This window comes from Anas platyrhynchos, chromosome 13 (genome assembly GCF_047663525.1).
Source record: "Anas platyrhynchos isolate ZD024472 breed Pekin duck chromosome 13, IASCAAS_PekinDuck_T2T, whole genome shotgun sequence".
Taxonomy (NCBI): domain Eukaryota; kingdom Metazoa; phylum Chordata; class Aves; order Anseriformes; family Anatidae; genus Anas; species Anas platyrhynchos.
Genome location: NC_092599.1, coordinates 17,964,668 through 17,984,241, shown reverse-complemented (window position 1 = coordinate 17,984,241; position 19,574 = coordinate 17,964,668). Strand labels below are relative to the sequence as shown.

The window sequence follows — 19,574 nt, the reverse complement described above, 5'->3', positions numbered from 1 at the left end:
CTAGATGTTTGGACCCAAAGAGGAGGGTAAAAAACAAGGGGTAAGCATCTTAATATCTTTATTATCTTGTTTATAATATCTTTTTTATAATATCTTTATTATAAATGGAAGGCACAAAGCAAGCCAGCAACAGAGACTGTCCAAGAGAAATACTTGGTGCTTTATAAACAAACAAGGAAGTACCCTTAGGTGGGTGTGATAATCCTCCTCTACTGCGTTTTTGGAGTGCAAAAATAGATTTGTTCCTTTCTTGCTCTTCTCTCCAGGACAAAGGCAGAATAGGCAACTGCAAAGTTAGACCAGGGAGGTCAGTTTGTTCCATACTGAGAAAGACAAGCCTGTAAAACAAACTAGACAGATTTTCTTGGTACTATTCATCTTCCTTCAGCAAAGGCAAAGCTTATGACACTTGTTGGTGTGTGTATATATATTTATCCAGTGCTCTCACAACAAAATTTTGATTTGAAGAGGGCACACAGATCTGATTTTTTTTTTTCTTTTCCAGTAACTAGTATAATAAGCACTGGTATTTTTGTATAAAAACAGAAAAATACAAACCAAAAGACTGAATATTATGTGGTATGCCTGACATTAAAAAAAAATGGTGGTTTCAAAGCAATATGTACCCTGGTGTGTTTGCCATATCCTAGAGTCCAGCTTAAAGTGTACCTGATCTGTATTGCATTTTGATATTAATCTCTATGTACAATGTTTTGCATGTAATTTATATGGTTCTTGGAAGAAAAAAAAAAAAAGAATGAATTGTCAGTTAGCTTCTTCTGAGAAAACAGATTCCAAGCTGAGATACTACTCAAATCAGAAGTGGACGAGCAGTTGAGGGATGGGAAAAGGGATACATATACAAAATTTAAAATAAATAAATAAATAAATAAAACATGCTGGGGGTGGGGGAGAAGGGAAATGGTTTTGAATCAATAAAGCTTTGGCTGTTGAGCAGAAACAATGCGCGAGTGCATCCAGAGAATAAAATGTGCCCACATGTAACTGTGACGTCCACAGTGTGTCCACCAGCTTGTGAAATCAATCCCACATCTTCTCGTGATGCTGGATGAATGGCTGAGCTTCCCATCTGAGCAAGGCAGAGCATGCAAGTAGGGCCTGCAGGGTGGAAAGAGGGATGGGGATCAAGAAGCAAGCCCACTGCTATGATAGAGTCCCTATAGGCAGTGTGGGTTTTCTCTCTATGCAAGCCTCATTATGCAGAGGCAGAGTATGGCTTCGTCCATTCAAGGTCCAGAATCAGTTGTCAAATGCTAGCCAAAGCCAGTGGCTCCTGGGCTATGTGACAAACTAACCCTAGAGCCAAAATCCTCCTTGTCCTCTTACCTGGTGCCCTTTCTGCGATGCCTTTAGGGTGAGTCAAGGCTATGATCTCCACCTTCTGGGGCTGGTGTTTGAGCTATGTCCTACCTCAGTGCTGAGACTCTTTTGCCTCTGTAGAGGCCCTTTGCCATGACGCGAGTGACGATGAGAACTAAAATCAACTAGCCTCTGAAACGTTCTTGTTCCCAAGCACAGTTTTTTCACTGGCTTGCTTGAACTCCTAGTTTTTGGGCGAGAAGCTATTGTTTCTCTGTGCTTTTAATAAGAGGCTTTCTCTGGAGCCAAGTCAGGATGGCAAGATTGAGCTGGGCAAGGCTATCGAGGAGGAAATTCAGTGTTCCCAGCTGGGTGTCTGACCCTTGGAGCCCGGGCCAACTGATCTGAAGCGGCTGTAAAAGCTTTATTTCGCAGCATCGCTGTCTTCCCTGCTCGCATTCTAGGCACGGTGTTTCTGCTGACAGCGTCTTCCACCTCCTCAGCAGAAGCTGCTTCTTTCTTTAAACGTAGTACAGGCTGGACGCAAAGAAATCAACTGTTAGCGGTGCTTTTAGCTATTTAAATGGGGAGAAAAACAGCCACTGTTTCTTTCTTTGTCTTTTGTTTCTTTGGCTCCTCTCCCATGTCCTTAATTGCCAAGCCGCTAGCGGCTCTGGTGACGTGTCCCGTGGGTGTCTGTGCAGTGACGGGGCTGCCTCAGCCCTGTGTACCCCAGGAGAGACATTTGGGGGGCTCTTTGCTGCTACCACAGGGCGCAACCTGCGGGTCCTGGGGCAGGCAGGATGAGTGCTGCTGGGCCCGGAGGGTAGGCCTGGCCTGAGAGGAGTTTGGGGCTTAAAGCAGGCTTGTCCTGCCCCAGCCTTCTCCAGAACCTGTGTGCCTGGCTCTGGAAAGCCGTGACAAGACATAAAATGACTCGCAGCTTGCCACGAGAGCTGCGGTGGTGGAGGAATGGCCGCCTCAAGGGGCTGAGGCCAGGCACCATCACGGGCAGGACTCGAGAGACGAGGCACGATCTTGGCACAGACAGAGAAGGGAAGGGGAAGCGCTGCTCTGCTGGCCCTGAGCGGTGCAGCCCCAGGAGAAAAAAAAATCTGTGTTTCCTTCCGCTGATGTCCACGCTGAAGGTGCAGAAGGGTTCCGTGCTGTTGCTTGGGTCAGCCTTGTTGCCAGGTTGGGAATGTTTAGCCTCCCGGTGCTTCGGTGCTGTTGGGCTGCACTCAGAGTGTGAGCTCTGGGCGTTATTTCTCAACTACTGCGTTATTTGAGCGTACAGAGCCGAGATATTCTGCGGATAGGTGATTTAAGCCACGTCAGAACCACCGCTGTGGCGTGTGCCAGCGTCGGACGCCCGTTCGACTGGTCGGGCGGAGCAGGTGAATTGAATTTGGTGCTGGGTGGCGAGGTGGTGTTGGGGGAAGAGCTAGGCTAAGGAGAGCTTCCTCTTGCTCTGCCCCTTCCCATCTCAAATGGCCGCTTCCTGGGGAGATGGGCTCGTTGGGAGGTTAACTACAACGTTACAGTGAGGATGAGGAATCCTCTTTAGTCCCGTAGGTATTTGCTGCCAGGCGGCAGCGTTGATTTCAGAAATTGTATTTCAAAAAGGATAAAGAAAGCAAATCTGTATTCTTTGACATACCCTCTTTTCTCGGAGAGTAGATGTAGGAGCTTCAGCAGTGCCCTTCCTCCGGAAACGATTCCCAGTGTCTGCTCAGACACTGAGGAGGAAAATGGAGGAGAGCCACCCGCTATAAATAAAGGAAAGAAGGGCTCATGGATTAAGGGAGAACCACTACTTCAAAAATTGGTGCTCTCTACAAACCGGTTAAGGGTTTGGGACCTGCAGGTGCTGCCTACACCTGTGTGCGTTGCAGTCGTGCCTGTTGCCACTGAGCAAAACGGGGAGAGCTGCTTTGTCGAACGCGGCGTGTTAAAGCACGTGCCGCTGCCTGGAAGAAGAGCACGGACTTCCCTCGTGTGGGACTTCTTCCCTAGCGATCTGTGGTTTACCTGATGTTTTCCCATAAGCTGTGAATGTTTAAAAGAAAAAAAAAAAAAAGAAAAAAAAAAACCAAAACCCAACCCCAGCGTTGAGAGTGGTGAGGCAGATCCTCACCTGGGGACTCAGAGTCAGCGGTGACATCACCATGCGAAGCATTGTGTGCGCTTCGGGTCGGGGCTGCTGTGAGCCTCGCAGCGGGGTGGGAGAGCAGATCCGGGGTGCCTCTGTGTCAGCCCTGTGCCCTGGTGGCTTCGTGAGCACTGAGAGTTTGACTCCTGTGTTCCCAGCTTTCGCTTGCGCACCTGCGGTGTGGCAGAGCCAGCGAGCTGCTTCCTCAGCTGGAGGAGGAAGAGGAGTGACCTCAACATTGCCGAGGTAAAGCACAATTATTGAAAAGATTTGGCAAAGATGTGGGTTGTAGCAGCGCGGCTGCTGCAGCTGCAGCAGATCCTGGAGCATTGGAGAAGATAGAGAGGGGTTTCTTGGTGAAAAGACTGCTGTTAAAAGCGTTTTCATGCCAGAAATTAGGAGAAACGCCTCTGTTGTTTGACATCCTCTATTGACCTGGCACATTGGCATTACAGCGTACCTGGCACGCTGTTTGTATGAAAAAAAAAGGTCTTTTAGTCAGGGCAGGCCAGAAACCTGCCTTGGCACTTCCACATGGCAGCAATGCTTACAGACCCTGCATCCTGGCTGCCAGGCCAGGATCTAAATCCGATGGTGCTGTTGGTAAACTGAAGCTCAGGAAGCGCTTCTGGGTTTTTCTGTACTTCCATGTGAACTTTTACCTTAACTTAAGCTATTTTCGTCACAACAACTAGGTTTAAAAGCAGTTTCAGTTTAACATCTACATGCTTGGGTGTTATTAACAGAGCTTTGTATACTGAGCTGGTGCTTGGTAGGAGAAAAAACATAAATCTTCCCTGGGAAACTTGGACCCCCTCAGCTACATACTGCTATGAGGAAACTCAGATGTAAGACCACACTTAAATAACACATCAGCAGAGCTGTTGTGCTCCTGACCACCAAAGGCACCTTTTTCCAACGCCGTCGTACTGGAAGTTGATGCAGCTGGTTCCATCCGTAACGTGGGACTGTACAGAGCTGTAAAAGAAATATTTTTTCACAGCTTTGGAGAAAGTGAAGCAGAGAAAACCCCACCTAACCACTGATACCTGGACCCCAAACTGCCACAGACTGACAGTGATGCCCACTGGATATCTCCTGCTGCCTTCTGACTGCTCCAGCAGAAGTCCCGTTTGAATTAGCCAGCAGGTCCCTCTGAGTGGCTTTGCTGAAACTCCTGCCGTAGGAAGTATCCTACGGGAGCCAAGTTGCTAAACTGATGTGTGGTTTTCCCTTAACCCCCTCAGCCCTGACTTTGCAGCTCCTGACGACACTGCCAACGTGTGCAGTGTCACCGTGTGCCAGCTAGGTGCCAGCTGCCGTGGTTTATAGATTGTAAAATGAGTGATTTGGGACTCGTGAGCACTGAGAACAGGTTAGCAATTGCTTAAGAGCTTTACTTGTGTCGCTCTGGGGCAGGGAGATGGGTGAAACATCTTAGGCTTGAAAGTGATTCCCTGCAGAGGGACGTGCTCAGATCTGCACAACAGATCTGTCGTTCTGGTCACCTTATTAGATCCCTGCTTGAGAGGGTGCTTGCAAGAATCGATTCCTCTTCACCTTGATGTGTCAAGCTAAAGAGAAATCTGTGCCGAAGCACTGTCTGATCAGACGAGTGCCTCAGTTCAGGATTGTTCTTGGACAGCTCCAGAAACACCAGGACGATCAGCGCCTTCAGGAACAGATTAATTGGATCTTGAGGCTGTCATAAAACAGGTCCCTGACGTTTGAAGACTCTTCCAATAGTTTGGGCCAGCAAGGAGCAGCTGTAGCTGGCGGCTGCGGTAACTCGGGGCTCAGAGTCTCAGAGAGCGTGCTGAAAGGTGCCCCCCAGCTGGCTGCTGGAGGAAGCTGAGGCAGCGTTCAGCTCTAACCTTTGCCTTCTTGGCTGGCATCTTTGCACTCCTGCTGTCAGTGGGTATTGAGTGTCCTTCCCCCCAGCCTCAGCACGTGCCCTCAGATGTAGGCAGCGTTTAGCAGCTAGAATTTACTCCAATATAAAGAGTACAAATCATGCGTTTTCTGCTTTTGCTTTGGAACTCTTAGCTTGAGGTTTTCCTGCAGGCCATGAGGTTTCTTGCAGCAGCAGGGATGAGTTCTGTTAGCAAGAGGCTGTTCTGTGCTTCGACTGTGGGAAGATGAATGGTTCCCTGTGCAGCGCGAAATAGAACTTGACACCTAGCACACCGCACTTGCAGCCTGTGGGGTGCTTTAACAAGCAGGTAAATCAGCAGAGGCTGTTTTGCAGCCGGGGTGATGCTGGGTGATTAAAAAGCAGGGGCAGAACAAGGAGTTTCTAGTGTTTGTTCTTGCTTGTCATCCGACTCTCCACTTCCACTGTTCTTTAGAAAAAAAAACAAAACAAAACAAAAAAAAAACAACAAAAAACAAGGGGTAAGCATCTTAGTATCTTTACTGTAAATGGAAGGCACAAAACAGACCAGCAACAGAGACTGTCCAAGAGAAATACTTGGTGCTTTATAAACAAACAAGGAAGTACCCTTAGGTGGGTGTGATAATCCTCCTCTACTGCGTTTTTGGAGTGCAAAAATAGATTTGTTCCTTTCTTGCTCTTCTCTCCAGGACAAAGGCAGAATAGGCAACTGCAAAGTTAGACCAGGGAGGTCCGTTTGTTCCATACTGAGAAAGACAAGCCTGTAAAACAAACTAGACAGATTTTCTTGGTACTATTTATCTTCCTTCAGCAAAGGCAAAGCTTATGACACTTGTTGGTGTGTATTTCCAGACCCCCAGCTACTGGCACTGTAGCGCATCTCTAATTCTTTGGTACAAAAGGTTCAAAATCTCGTAATGCAAAAGTTTCACAGGCACCCTGGAGCAAAAAAAAAAAAAAAAGAAATCTAAAAATCTTACCAACTTCTATTACAGACCTGCTGAGTGCACCAGAGTTACTAATTTTTATTCAGGCTTTCAGGGGCAACTTCAGTTGGTTTAGCGCCTGGATTGCCGTGTTAGCAGATGTCAGTTTAAAAAAAAAAAAAAAGCTTTTGAGGTCCTTTTTAAAATGAGACTGCTTTTCTGGAATTTAGGGCTGCGAGGTATGCTTGGTTTTGCTTTCTTCCCATTCCTTAGACCAGATCCATTCAGATTCTGAACAGCGTTCCCGGTCTGTTCAGGAAACTGGAAGGCAACAAGCAAAATGATGAGCTCCTTGGGCAGTCAAAAGAGCTACATCTGGAGAGTGTTTTGAGTCAAACTTCCATGCTAAGGAGCACCAGTAATTGTTAGAAGTAGATGCAGAGGAACCTGCATGGCACTGGGTGTGTTTCTGAAGGTGCTAAAGGTGCGAAGTGACGATTCCTATCCATAGTAAAGAAGAGAAGGAAAGCTTGCACTTAACTACTGTTTTTATTCCCTTTGTCCAGCAGTCAAAAGCAGTAACTAATATGAGAAGCCAACTTTTCCTCTCTTTATTTTAGATTTGGGAAAATTCCCTGCCAAAAAAATATTTCCTGGAAAATTCACTAGTGTTTGTGTGAGTAAAAGGTTCCAACCTTTGATTATTAATTTGTAAGAACTATTTCATCCACTTTTGTCCAGAAGAGTCAGAAATAATTTGCACAGAAATGTGCAGCGTTTTCATGAAAGGATTCAGAATCACTCTAATTTGAACTTTATCTGGTCTGGTTGCAGGTTTTGTGACATTTAGTGTCTTTAAAAAAAAAAAAGAATCAAAATTTCTGACTTCATCTCAGAAAAAAGAAAAACAAAATGCTTGTGGCTAAATAAAATCTGTTGCAGCTCTGCTCATCGAAAAATCATTGGCTGTTAAATTGAAGAAGACCTAAGTCGTCTTCTCTAACCTTTCATGATCCTGCAGCAATGGATGAGGATGGAGATATGGATTAGGGAACAGCACGTGATGGCAAACCTGTGGTATTTGCTACAGCGCAGAAAGAAAAACCCAATTGCTTCCAAAAAATCCAACTAATTCAAAATCCTTGGTATCATGCAGCCATGCCACTGGCAAAGTGAGCATTCCCCTGCCTCTCAAAGCTTGCTGTACCCTTGATCTGCTGTCTTCCTGCTCTTAATTGATTGCAACTCTACGTGTCTGATCAGGGCTACGAGTTGTTCTCGCTGTGGAGATCATACAACATACACTGTGCACGCTTGTGTGTATAGATCTGTTTATCCTGTATGCATGTACATACGTCTGCATATTTGTGTGCTGGCCCCCAGATCACTCATGTTACAAAGCATCGGCCTCGAAGGCATACTCATCAAAATCTTTTGTAGAGCCTCCATTTTTTTCTAGTTCCCTCAAAATGAGAGAATTTCTACGCGCTCTCTGTGTCGAAAAGGCAAAAATTCTGATTTTCACTGTCGCTCTCGCTAACTTTCTCTCACTCCCTCCTCGTGTGTGTATAAACACAGACGTGTGTATGCGTATGCACATCTGTGGATTTATATGCACTGTGGTATGTTTTTTGCTGTACAGGTAATAAAGACAGGGAAAGGTTTTTGTGTTTTCTTAATAGGTGAAGAAATCTTGAAGACCAGAGATTGGAACATACTGAATTTTAAATTAAAAAAAAAAAAAAAGTTAGATTGACCGGCTGTAGAACATGGAGCCTCATTTTTGCAGCCACTTTGAATCACGAGTTCATCTCTAAATGCGCTGGGTTTTTTGTTTTTGTTTTGTTTTGTTTTTTGGTTTATATTGTTTTGAAGAGCTAACTAACCCTGGCTGTCTCCAGTCTGAGAGAGCATTCAAATGGACTTGCTTCCTCTATTAGTTATAAGCTGTTTAAAAGCGCATGCTATGTTTGAATTGTGGATGAGAGGTTCCCTTGGCAAAGTGAGGAGGAAAATTCTTCCTAGCCCTTTATTAATAATTCACGGATTCAGTCTTGGTTCGGCCTCCAGGAGAAGTTAACTGGAAGTCTTTGAAGATCGATAACTTTGCTGAGGTTGTCCAGGTAGGTGAAATGGAAGACCCACAGTGCCTGCAACGTGCTGTTTAATGCGTCCTAACTGTGTTCTAGAGAAGTTATTTGTAGCCAGAGTTGATTATTGACTTGCATGTATGATCAGGTGGATTTTTAAGGAGTGACTCCGTTTTCAGGCTTCCAGGTGTGCTCCAAGTCATCTTATTGAGGATGTGGAAGAGAACGCTTGCTGACGAAGCTCCTGGCAGCTTTAGGGAACTTTCATATTTAGTTAGTTCATGTAACAGCTGATTTCAAGGCTTTGCTCTCTTCGAGAGACTGATAACTTGATTTGATGAACTGAAGAAAGCTGGAAAAATGTTGGTTCCTCATTATTTTTCACTTGTTACTTTCTTCAGGAGGGTTACTTTTCAAAAGAAGATTTCCCTGCTCACAAGCCGGTAGAAGACTTTCAGCCCAAGCAAGGGTGAAGACAGCTCTCTCCAAGAGCAGAGGAAGTCCCTGTGGAGAGAAGCCGAGCTTGTTAGCAGAACTCGTCGGCATGTCTAAACAAGGAGAGGATTGCTACTTCTATTTCTATTCTACCTGTACCAAGGTATGGCTGGCTTTCCTTTGCTTTGCTTTTTTTTCCCCATTTTTTTCAGGAAGGAGTAGATTAGGAGGAGGAAGCACACTGGTCTTTGGTTAACTTGAGAACCAGATAGATTCTGAATTCAGTTGTAGCAACCTTAGGCAGCAGCATGGCCATTTTTGAGGCTGTACTCTATTTTCCTCGTTGGTTTCCTTTTGGTTCCAGGGAGACAAATGTGCCTACCGCCACTGCGAAGCTGCTCTGGGCAATGAGACGGTCTGCAAGCTGTGGCAGGAGGGTCGTTGTCTCAGGAACGTCTGCCGATTCAGACACATGGAAATTGACGTGAGTGCCTAACGATGTGTTCTCAAACTAAATCAACAAAAGCATTTTTTAGTGCCGTAGGTGTACTGATTGTGCTTGTGCAGGATAGATTCGTTTGCTTCAAAATCATACTGGTTTCTGTTACCAAGAGAGGGGGTGGGAGGAAGCAGAGGGAAATAAAATCCTTCCGATAACGCTGTTCTAGCTGCCTGGGGTAGGAAGTGGGGAAAGTTAAAGGTGCAGAAGAACTAAGTCTCCAAGAAGTAGTTCTAGACAGGGTTAACCTAGGCAATTTCAGATGTTCTTTTTCCCTCTGAATAATGCTAGTATAATCCTAGGTGTATTAGTTTAAGCCACCCTCAACTGATGTCTGAGAGTGCCTGTCTTCTCAAACTGAATGATGACAAATCTAAATGTGCATAGTGGTTCCAGCTTATGCAAACTTTGTGAATATGCCCAGAAATACTCCACTTAACTGAGAAACTGACCTTTGGAATGATGTTTCAGCACTGTGTTGTGACAGCTGTCATGATCTGGAGCTGCGCATCTCTTTGCAAGCCTCAGGTGCGTGTTATCACGAGCTTTTCTTTCTTTCTGTCTTCAGAAAAAGCGCAGTGAGATTCCTTGCTACTGGGAGAAGCAGCCGGGAGGCTGTCAGAAAGCCAACTGTGCTTTTCGTCATGCAAAGGGACGTGACATCGATGGACAATTCTTCCCACCAAGCAAGAGTGAGTTTAGGTCCTTTTTCTTGAAGCGCTTAACTTGGAGTATTACTTAGTGGGTGCCAATCCTGTAGGGGGCATCAGGTAACTGTTCATTTGTGAGTGCAGGAAAAGGTCTGCAGTCATAGGTGTACTGCACGGAGTGTACTGCTGGTGTTTGTTTTCTGCTTTCGTGCTCAGCTTCTCTTGGCTTTGTGTGATGTTTGCCTTGCAGTTTGCTTCCTGTTGTTTCATCTTTTGCTGGGTGGCAGGGAGATGTGTTGTTGTTCAAAGGGAAGTCATTGTTGACGGTGTAAACAGTGATGGGATGGGCAAAAGCAGATGCTGAATTCGTTGTCTGTGCGGGTTATCTGCCTTTCCTACCACCTCTTTGCCAAATTGTGGTCAAAGTTTTAAACTGCCATATTACCGATGATCCTCCTCTTCCTCTAGCTACACTGCCAAGTCCGCCTGAGTCCGCGGACAATGCTTTGAAAATGGCTCAGATGTCACTGCAGCAAAACAAACTTTCTGTCCAGTCAAATCCCTCTCCACAGCTAAGGGGGTGATGAAAGTGGAAAACTCTGAAAATGTCCCAAGCCCTACACACTCTCCAGTTGTAATCAATGCTACAGATGATGATGAAGATGATGATGGTGAGCATGTTTTGGTTCTTGAAGGAATTTGTGCTGTAAATGGTTGTGTAAATCTTTGGTTCTTGAAGGAATCTGTGCTGTAAATGAAAGTATAAATCACAGATGACCTGAGGTCTGACTAGCGATAGGGCAGGCAGTGTGGCCAGGTCACTGGTGGCTTTGTCTGGCAGTCAGTGGACAGAACCTGAAACGCTGGAGGAAAGCTTAGAACCACTCCTGGCTTTAGCTGGTCTGTTGTGTAAAGTTCTATGTGAAACTAGGAAGGAAATTTCTTTTTTCTGTCTGAAGAGCAATGTGTTGTGTAGTAGTTAAAGCTGCAGAGAGAATCTAGAGTCCTAGATGTTTTGTCCTAGTGTATTCTACTTAGGAGTTCATCAGGTCAGTGTAGCTGTTTTAAAAAAAAATAATAAAAAAAAAAAACAGCAACAAAGTTTTTTATATGAAGCATGGGCTGAAGTGTCACTGCATGAGCTACGTAATCATGAACAATCTGGTCTATGCATAACTGAATAGATTTTTCCCCTTCAGACCAACTTTCTGAGGAAGGAGAAGAAACTAGAACTCCCGTCCAGCAACCAGCTGCGGAAGGCAAAAATGGATTACGGGTGATTTCCACTCGCAAAGGCAGTTCTACTACTACTAAACAAGGTATTGAAGCACCTTAGTAGGATAAATCAGAAGAACTTGACAGTTAACTCAAAAGCAGCGTGGTGTAAAAACACAACAAAATGTAGGGGTGCTGAATGGACTCGGTTATTTCCATGATCTCATTTCTGCCATGAATACCATCATGTGCCCATTGGGTCAGAAAGGTGAACTCCTTTTCTTTACTTTTGGAGAACAAAACAGGGCCACAGCGTGGAGTTGAAATGGCTGCACGTGCAGCCTTGCAACCACTGTTGATAAGCCATATCTAACGACAGAGGGATCTAATATAGTGTAAATGGATTAAAATTAAAACTACATTTTTAAGCCTGACGGATGAAAGGAGGGGCAAAATGCCCTTGGTTCTCTGGCTCTTTCACTTGTGAGGAGTGTTGACAGGCTTTATTCTAAATACTTCAGAAAGTTGCTGAGCGCTAAGAAGCCTGAGGAGCTGTGGTCCTCAGTGAGTGCCTCTAAGCCTGTCTCATGAACTGTTTCCTGTTTTCAGAGGGCAATCTGAATTTTGGAATAAAAACACTTGAGGAAATCAAATCGCAGAAGATGAAGGAAAAAAATAAGAGACACGGTGGTGAGTTAATATTCCCTACTTTCCTATCCTGTTCACGGCAGGTGATGGTGCCTGGGAGCTGCTTGAGGGACAGACTTCCATTTTTAGCTGGGGGCATCAAGCAACCTGATTCTCAGCCAGCTGGTATTCTAAATGGGAGTTCAAAGGGCAACCAGAGGCAAATTAGTCACCTCTCTTATTTACATGCTCTGCTTGCTGTATTTTGGACAGTAACAAATAATTTAAAGTTTTTTGTTCTTTGCGATAGTTTTTTATGTCGGGTAAACTTCCTTATGTTTTGGTTGCTCTGAACAGAAGGTTCTTCAAGATCTTCTCTTCGTCCCATTGATTCTATGATTTTTTCCTGCTCTAGAAAAGGAAAACGTCCAGACAGTGGTGAGAACTGTGACACTGTCTTCCAGGAAAGGTAATAGTGAATGCTTTTGTTTTGATTTCCTTACTCCTAAACTGGAGGGTTAAGCAATAATTAAAACAATTCACCCATGTTAGCCTTCTGGTGCTGCCTTCTGTTCAAAACGTGCTTTTATGCTTAAAGTCCCTGGTTGTACTGGCAAGATGTGGTGCTCAGGTTAAGTGCAGTGGCAGGAGAAAAGAAAAGTGTCAGTATGCAAATAGGGGGGTAACTGAAAAACAGAAGAGTAAGGAGAAGAAAGAGCTGTAGAAGACAGTGCTATATAAGAAGCAATTTCGGAGGCATTAAAGAGGCTGCCAGTGGCAGGTGTGGACACAGTATGACAGGAGTTTGTGTATAAATTGTTTAGAGCTGTGCAAATGCCTTTGAAAGGGAAAAAAGTGTGGAAGTACTTTTACTCGTAGACATTCACCTTCGAAAGGACTATTTGTCAGCATGTGTACCTAATAATATTCTGCTTGCTTATGCAGCTTTGTTCTGCACAAAGTATAGCTGTCAGGCAGACTCAGATTCACTCTCTACTATCTCAGCTGGAATTTGAAGCAAGCACTGAGACTATTAATATTTTTTTCCTATGTTAATTATAGTTAAAATATGAGTTTATGTGGTTTAGCTGTCAAAACAGTGTCTGACATGTTGGAGATGGGCTAACAGGATAATATTTCTGTTGGCTACTGGTTTCTGTGAAATAGAAAAAGAAAATCCCTTTTGTTTTAGGGGAGGAACCTGTGGTTCGACTAGATCTTGCTGCTAGACAAGGAAAACGGAAAGCCTCCGCGGGTAAGAACTTTTTATGAGCTGTTACGTAGGTGCTGCCTTCTATATATGACTGCATTAAAGAGTATTTTTGATGTATGAAAGGAAAATACGTTGCAGTGGAGATCTGTGTCGACTGCAGAAATGGTTCAAAAAAAAAAAAATCATTTAGCAGCTGAAAGGCAATTCTATGAAAATATGCTTGAAAAATAGAAGCTTATTGTTGACTGTTCTCAAAGCTTCCTGCAAAGAAAAGTTCTTAGAATATTCCTTGTTTTCTCTGAAGATGATGTAAGCACCCTTCCAGTGAAGCGCCGCCTTGCTGAAAGGCTGGGGAAGAAGGTAGAGGCTCCGGGAAATGCTGACAAAGCACCCAAGAGAGATCCAGGTACTAAACGGGCATCTGGATTGGATTCCTGGGTTTTGTATTTAGTCTTTCTGTTTGTCCTTTTCCAGTGATGCTTCTTTTTGCATGTTGGCTGAGGTGGTAATCACTGGGATTCAAAGTTCCCTTTCCTGTCTTGTTTTGCAATGTGAACCTGAAGTTGACATTCTGCAGCCTCCCTAATTCGTTCTTTTTCTGTTTTGCAGTTCAAGTTGCCAAGTCTCTGAAGGACAGGCTGGGATTACCTCCGAAACAGACCAGTACTGAGAGAGGTAACAGCTAGATATTAAATATGCTTTCTCCTCCTTCCTTTCCATGAACTTGGACTGCTTTCATCCATCCCTAAAAACTAATTGAAACGAAAACAAAGAACTGATGCCTCTTGCTTGAGTGCTGAAGCTCTTCTGACAGCCACTATCAGAAATCTGGCTCTAGGTGTGTGTTTCTTTTCTACTTGTGCCTTGTCAAGGTTTTTAGCTGCTTCTGTGAACCGTTCCGTACAATTAGAACAGAACCACTGCCAGGAGCAGGAATTTGAAATGCAGTCTGAAAAAGTACTAAAGTAAAGCAGCATTTCTGTGTAGCAGTTCTCTCTGGATAGGGCTGGTCTTCAAAATACAAGTGGCTCAGAGGAGGAGGAGAATGTCGTTCTAAGGATATTGTTCTAAGATGCATTATTGGGAACACTCAAGATTAGTTTTCCTTAGTGCTCTGACAAATGTTGGAGACTGAAACTATTGCTGGACTCTCTTTAAATGTTGGTGCTTCTCCTCATTTCTTGATGATGACAGGGAAGGCTGCTAAGCCGATGGGAGAGATCCATGTGAAAACACTGGAGGAAATCCGTCGTGAGAAAGCTCTTCAGAGACGCGAAACTCAAGCCAAAGCCGAGGCTGAAGGGCATGGTAAAACTGAAGCTTCCAGCGCAGGGGCAAGACCTGCTCGTGCAGCTCCCTCAGCACAACCCGGACCTGCCCCAGCAGAGCAGAAATCTTTATGGAGCACAAAACTAACAGGTGCTCCATAAACAGATGCTTTAATGCCTGCCCCAGTGAGGTGCTTCCCATCTTGAGCAAGTTCAGTTTGCTCAGGATCTGCTTCATGGATAATTGCTGAATGGATTGCACATTGTAGCCTTTCTCTCTCTCTCTCATGGGGCACAAGGAAATAAATGCACAAAGGAAACAAGTACCCAGCTTTCTTTATTTCTGCCGTTGACCAAACTTTTTTTTCTCTTCTTTTTCAGGTGCTTTAAAAAAAGAAAAGAAGGCAGTGGAATTGAACCGGCCTTTTCCTAAACTTTCCTCTGTGCCTGATGTACAGGTGAGTCCTCTGTGAAGACACACATCCATTCGTACAATTTCTGATCATTCTGACAAGTTTGGTTACTCACCGTGTGCCACCCTCTTGAGCGTGTTCTTACCCTTCAGCACCTGGTAGGAGCTGCAGTGCAGTCTAAATCCTATCGCCAGCAGCATTTCCAGACAACTCTGTACTCCTCAAACTTGGAATCAGTCTGTTTATACCACAGCAACAAAGAAACCCTGTTAGCACCAGCTGAAATCTACACAGTTAACGTGGAGGGAATTCTTTTTGTTCTTACTGACTTGATCTGTCAGTCAAAAAGAATGTGATAAATAGATGTACAGCAGAACACCCTAGCTGTTTAAAGAAGCTTGCCATAGTGGATATTGCAGATACGTGAGACTGTGTCCATAGTAAAGCATGGCTCTTGTTACAGGCAGAATTTTAGGGAAAAAAAAAAAAATACAACAGTAACCTGAACGATATTAATATGCTGTTCCACATCAAGACCATTTTGGAGGGATTGCTGATCAGATTTTCTTAACGAAATCTCCACGGATTTTTTTTTTGGTCCTATTCATGCACTGCTTTTCTTTCCTTCTAGCCCACTCAGCAGAGTGGAAGTCTTAAATGTCCAGAGAAGAGCTTTGAAGAGAGCCGGTGGGAGAAGTGGCAACAGAGAGAACAACAAGAGAAGCTTGGGAAGGAGGAAGCTGCTGTCAAATCTGCTGCTGGCTTCTTTCATACCGAACCAGCAGGGAAAGTGGCAGCTCAATTTCAGGGCCGGGAAGCTAAAAGTAAGTGTTGAAGGTTAAGAGTTCCTTAGGTTGTCTTCTGAAATACAGACAGAAGATGACAATTCTCATGCTGTAACTCTGGCTGGGTGCATTTTGCCACGCAATGCTACGAAGCGAAGTGTGGACTTTCTTTTTCTTAGTTTGTTTCTTTTCCTGCCAGCCAGATGTTAGGTAAGGAACGGGAGAGTAGAAAATGACACTACAAATTTGGACTTTGTAGAACAACTTAACTGTGGGACATCACTGCAAGGGAGAGGCAGCTGGTACAACAGTTGCATACACTCTTGTCCTACTCTAACTGCTGCTTTTTCCTTTCCTAGAGGGAGCAGGACTTGAAATATAAAAGCTGTCTATATTTGTGAACGTAGCTTGCACTTAGGATTGCTATGTGTCTGAGGTTTCCCTTGTCCTGGATTCTTATTTACTGTAGCTATTCGGTTTCTTGGTTCCTTTGTATGGATTGTTGGTAGACAGAGTTTACTATGTGGAAAACATTCCTGAGAATCCAGGCAATGGCGGTGCAATTCTGCTGGCCAAATGCATTTAACTGTGTAGAAGGACTGTGGAAATGATGAAGAGAACCTGGATTTTTCCTGAGGCAGAGCAAGACTGTATCAGTTCTCTCTTCCTTTTACTCTAGCCAACTTGATGACATCTGCGAAGCCTTCGGGTGGGAAAGTGACTTTCCCCAAGAAGAAGGCACTGAAACGTAAGGCACCTGGGAGTTATCCCTCTGCCATAGCAGCTGTGGAACTCCGGAGTGCCTTGGATGCTGACATGATGGGACCTCCAGCCAAAAAAGCAGCCATGGTAAGGCCAGGGGCTAATGCAGAGATGGATCGCTTGTTAAAACCCTACCCTCCTCTAGGAGAAAAGGTGGAAAAGTCAAACGTTCTGCAGGCCTTCTGTTTCGTTTGAAATCCAGTAGCTGTCTACAGGATGCTTGTAGAACCCTTCTGTATTTATGAGCTGAATGGCACTCTTTAACCGGTACTGTGATGCTGTGATTTCTCTGGTGGGGGGGATTTTGTCCATGAATGCCATGTTCTTAAAAGACACAAGATCATGAGTAACCTCCAGGTGAATGTGAACTTTCTTCAGGAGCACCTTGGTTTTGTATTTTGGCCACGGCTCCGCAATGCCAGAGGAGAAGCAGTGTGGAGGAAAAAGCTATTAAGGAATCTTTTACCCATGTGTCATAAATACTGTTTTGCTGCTTTCTAGGGTGTTTCAGACGTGCCGGAGCACATCCCAGCCATCAGACTTGAAGAAAATGCCCCAAACAGGTGACAACCCCAACTTGTTCTTTTTCTTAATCAGTGTATATCCCCAGGGAAACATAAGTTCTGTCACATGTGGGAAAAAAGGAGGGTTCTGAGATCATTAAAGCCCAAATCCATCAAAGGAATAAGTCACCTGAAACCACTTTCTAGCAGCTAGCAGGATTGCTTAATTAGGCTTTCTTTAAATGCTGCAAGTCAGCACAGCTTTCCAGTGACTTCTTGGGTTGTCTGAATACCTGAACGAGGAGGAGGTGAAGTTCTACTTCCTCGTGAGGTGATAGATGAGCAGTAGTGTCCTCTGCCTTTTGGTCCTCAAGAATGCCACCTCAACTCCAGGTGCCCTGGCTTCACAGATAAAGCCCCAGACTGAAAAATGTACCTGGTAACACATCGGGCTCTAAATGTAGCCCTGGGTTGATTGATAACAATCCCTGTGTAAGATTGAAGCGTAGGAGGGCTTGCCTACAGTTTTAAGAGCCGGTTTGCAGAAAAGGGATTTCCCGTTAAGAAATGGCATATCCTGATTGTTCTTTCTTGCTCTCCCAAGAACTGAAGTGCGTCTCGGAAGCCCGGCAAGATTAGAGGAGCAGATGGAGATTGATCTCGAGACCTCGACCTCAGCTTCTTCCCAGCTAGAAGAGGCACGGACACGCCGACTGAGTTCCACAGGGAACGCGCCCTTATCTGTGGATGACGATTTGGAGCAGCTACTTTGGGAAATCTCAGGAGGCAGACTGGAAGCCGAAATCGACTTAGACCTAGGGAAGGACGACGATGAGCTCCTCCTTGAACTCTCCGAGATGATTGACAGTTGAACTGCGTAGTCCTATGCTATATTAAAAAAAAAAAAAAATTAAAACTGTTCTTCTTGTTGGATACCCCGAGGTGATCCTTTTTCTAACTGAGGCTTTGCAATGAGACTTAAAGCACAGTCTGAACTGGTAGAAATTGGCAGGATGTGCACTCAGTTGTCCTAAATTTCCCTGCTGGTCAGAGTTAAGGGCTTGTGCATCCGTTCTGTAACTATAGGTGGCTACCTTCGCTATCGAGAGGACAAAGCACTTCTTTTGGCACAGAAAGATCTCCATTGGCACGCCACGGTGGCTGCAAATCGATCTTCTGATGGAGCGATGCTCTGAAGGCTTAAACGTAAAGCTTCTTCCTTCCTCCCCCCTTGGCACAACTCGATGTTGGGCACATTGTGAAGCTTCGGTGTTCTGATTTCTCGGACAGTTGATAGCCAAATCCTGGAGTTACTATGTCAACTCGTGACTTCTACTCGTGTATGCCATTGTTTTGACTGTACCCGTGTCAGATGATGAAGCTGTAGGGGTGGGAGGGAGCAGAATCGTTATTCCAGTGTGTTGTGGACCGAGCTTGCTGCCAGGAGTGGGGGTGGGGGTCAGCCCACCCAGCCTTACTTTCAGTTCTCAGGGATGATCAAATGGTGAAAAACAGCAGCTCTGCCATGCGGCTCCGCTACCCCCACTCCCTTCTCTTGTGCTGTACCAAAGTTCCCCCAGGCTTTGGTTGGTGCTTTTTGCTGGTGTGAGGACTCCGGGGCGAGCAGTCGGGACTCTGCCGCAGTCACGGGGTCGCTGAAGGGTTGTTTAAGTGCCTCTTGGTTTTCAGAATTGCTCCCCTGAGCTGCTGGCTCTGCTGCCTGCTACAGCAAATGTTCGGGTGCCATCAGCATCGCGCTTGGGCGTGGGCACTGACCCTGCGGAGGACAGAGCTGAGATTCGGGTGTATTGTGTACCCTGCCACCAGCCATCGTTTTTTTCCCCTAGCAGATCAATTTTGGATTATTTTCCGACCTTTTTGCGGCACGGTAGGCTCTTCCCGCTATGATTTGTGAAGCTGTGGGGGCCCTCAGGCATTTGCTGCTGGCAGAGGAAAAGCGCTTGTCGAATTTGTTGTAAATACTTAATGTTTGGACAAAACCACACGTCTGTGTGTTGAGGGATGGGGATCAAGAAGCAAGCCCACTGCTATGATAGAGTCCCTATAGGCAGTGTGGGTTTTCTCTCTATGCAAGCCTCATTATGCAGAGGCAGAGTATGGCTTCGTCCATTCAAGGTCCAGAATGAGTTGTCAAATGCTAGCCAAAGCCAGTGGCTCCTGGGCTATGTGACAAACTAACCCTAGAGCCAAAATCCTCCTTGTCCTCTTACCTGGTGCCCTTTCTGCGATGCCTTTAGGGTGAGTCAAGGCTATGATCTCCACCTTCTGGGGCTGGTGTTTGAGCTATGTCCTACCTCAGTGCTGAGACTCTTTTGCCTCTGTAGAGGCCCTTTGCCATGACACGAGTGACGATGAGAACTAAAATCAACTAGCCTCTGAAACGTTCTTGTTCCCAAGCACAGTTTTTTCACTGGCTTGCTTGAACTCCTAGTTTTTGGGCGAGAAGCTATTGTTTCTCTGTGCTTTTAATAAGAGGCTTTCTCTGGAGCCAAGTCAGGATGGCAAGATTGAGCTGGGCAAGGCTATCGAGGAGGAAATTCAGTGTTCCCAGCTGGGTGTCTGACCCTTGGAGCCCGGGCCAACTGATCTGAAGCGGCTGTAAAAGCTTTATTTCGCAGCATCGCTGTCTTCCCTGCTCGCATTCTAGGCACGGTGTTTCTGCTGACAGCGTCTTCCACCTCCTCAGCAGAAGCTGCTTCTTTCTTTAAACGTAGTACAGGCTGGACGCAAAGAAATCAACTGTTAGCGGTGCTTTTAGCTATTTAAATGGGGAGAAAAACAGCCACTGTTTCTTTCTTTGT

The 19,574-nt window shown here is 45.2% G+C and overlaps 1 pseudogene; it reads left to right on the top strand.

Annotated features, from left to right (window-relative positions):
- Nucleotides 1-173: 173 nt before the first annotated feature.
- LOC139998631 (zinc finger CCCH domain-containing protein 11A-like) lies at nt 174-19,137 on the top strand (annotated as a pseudogene).
- Nucleotides 19,138-19,574: the final 437 nt, after the last annotated feature.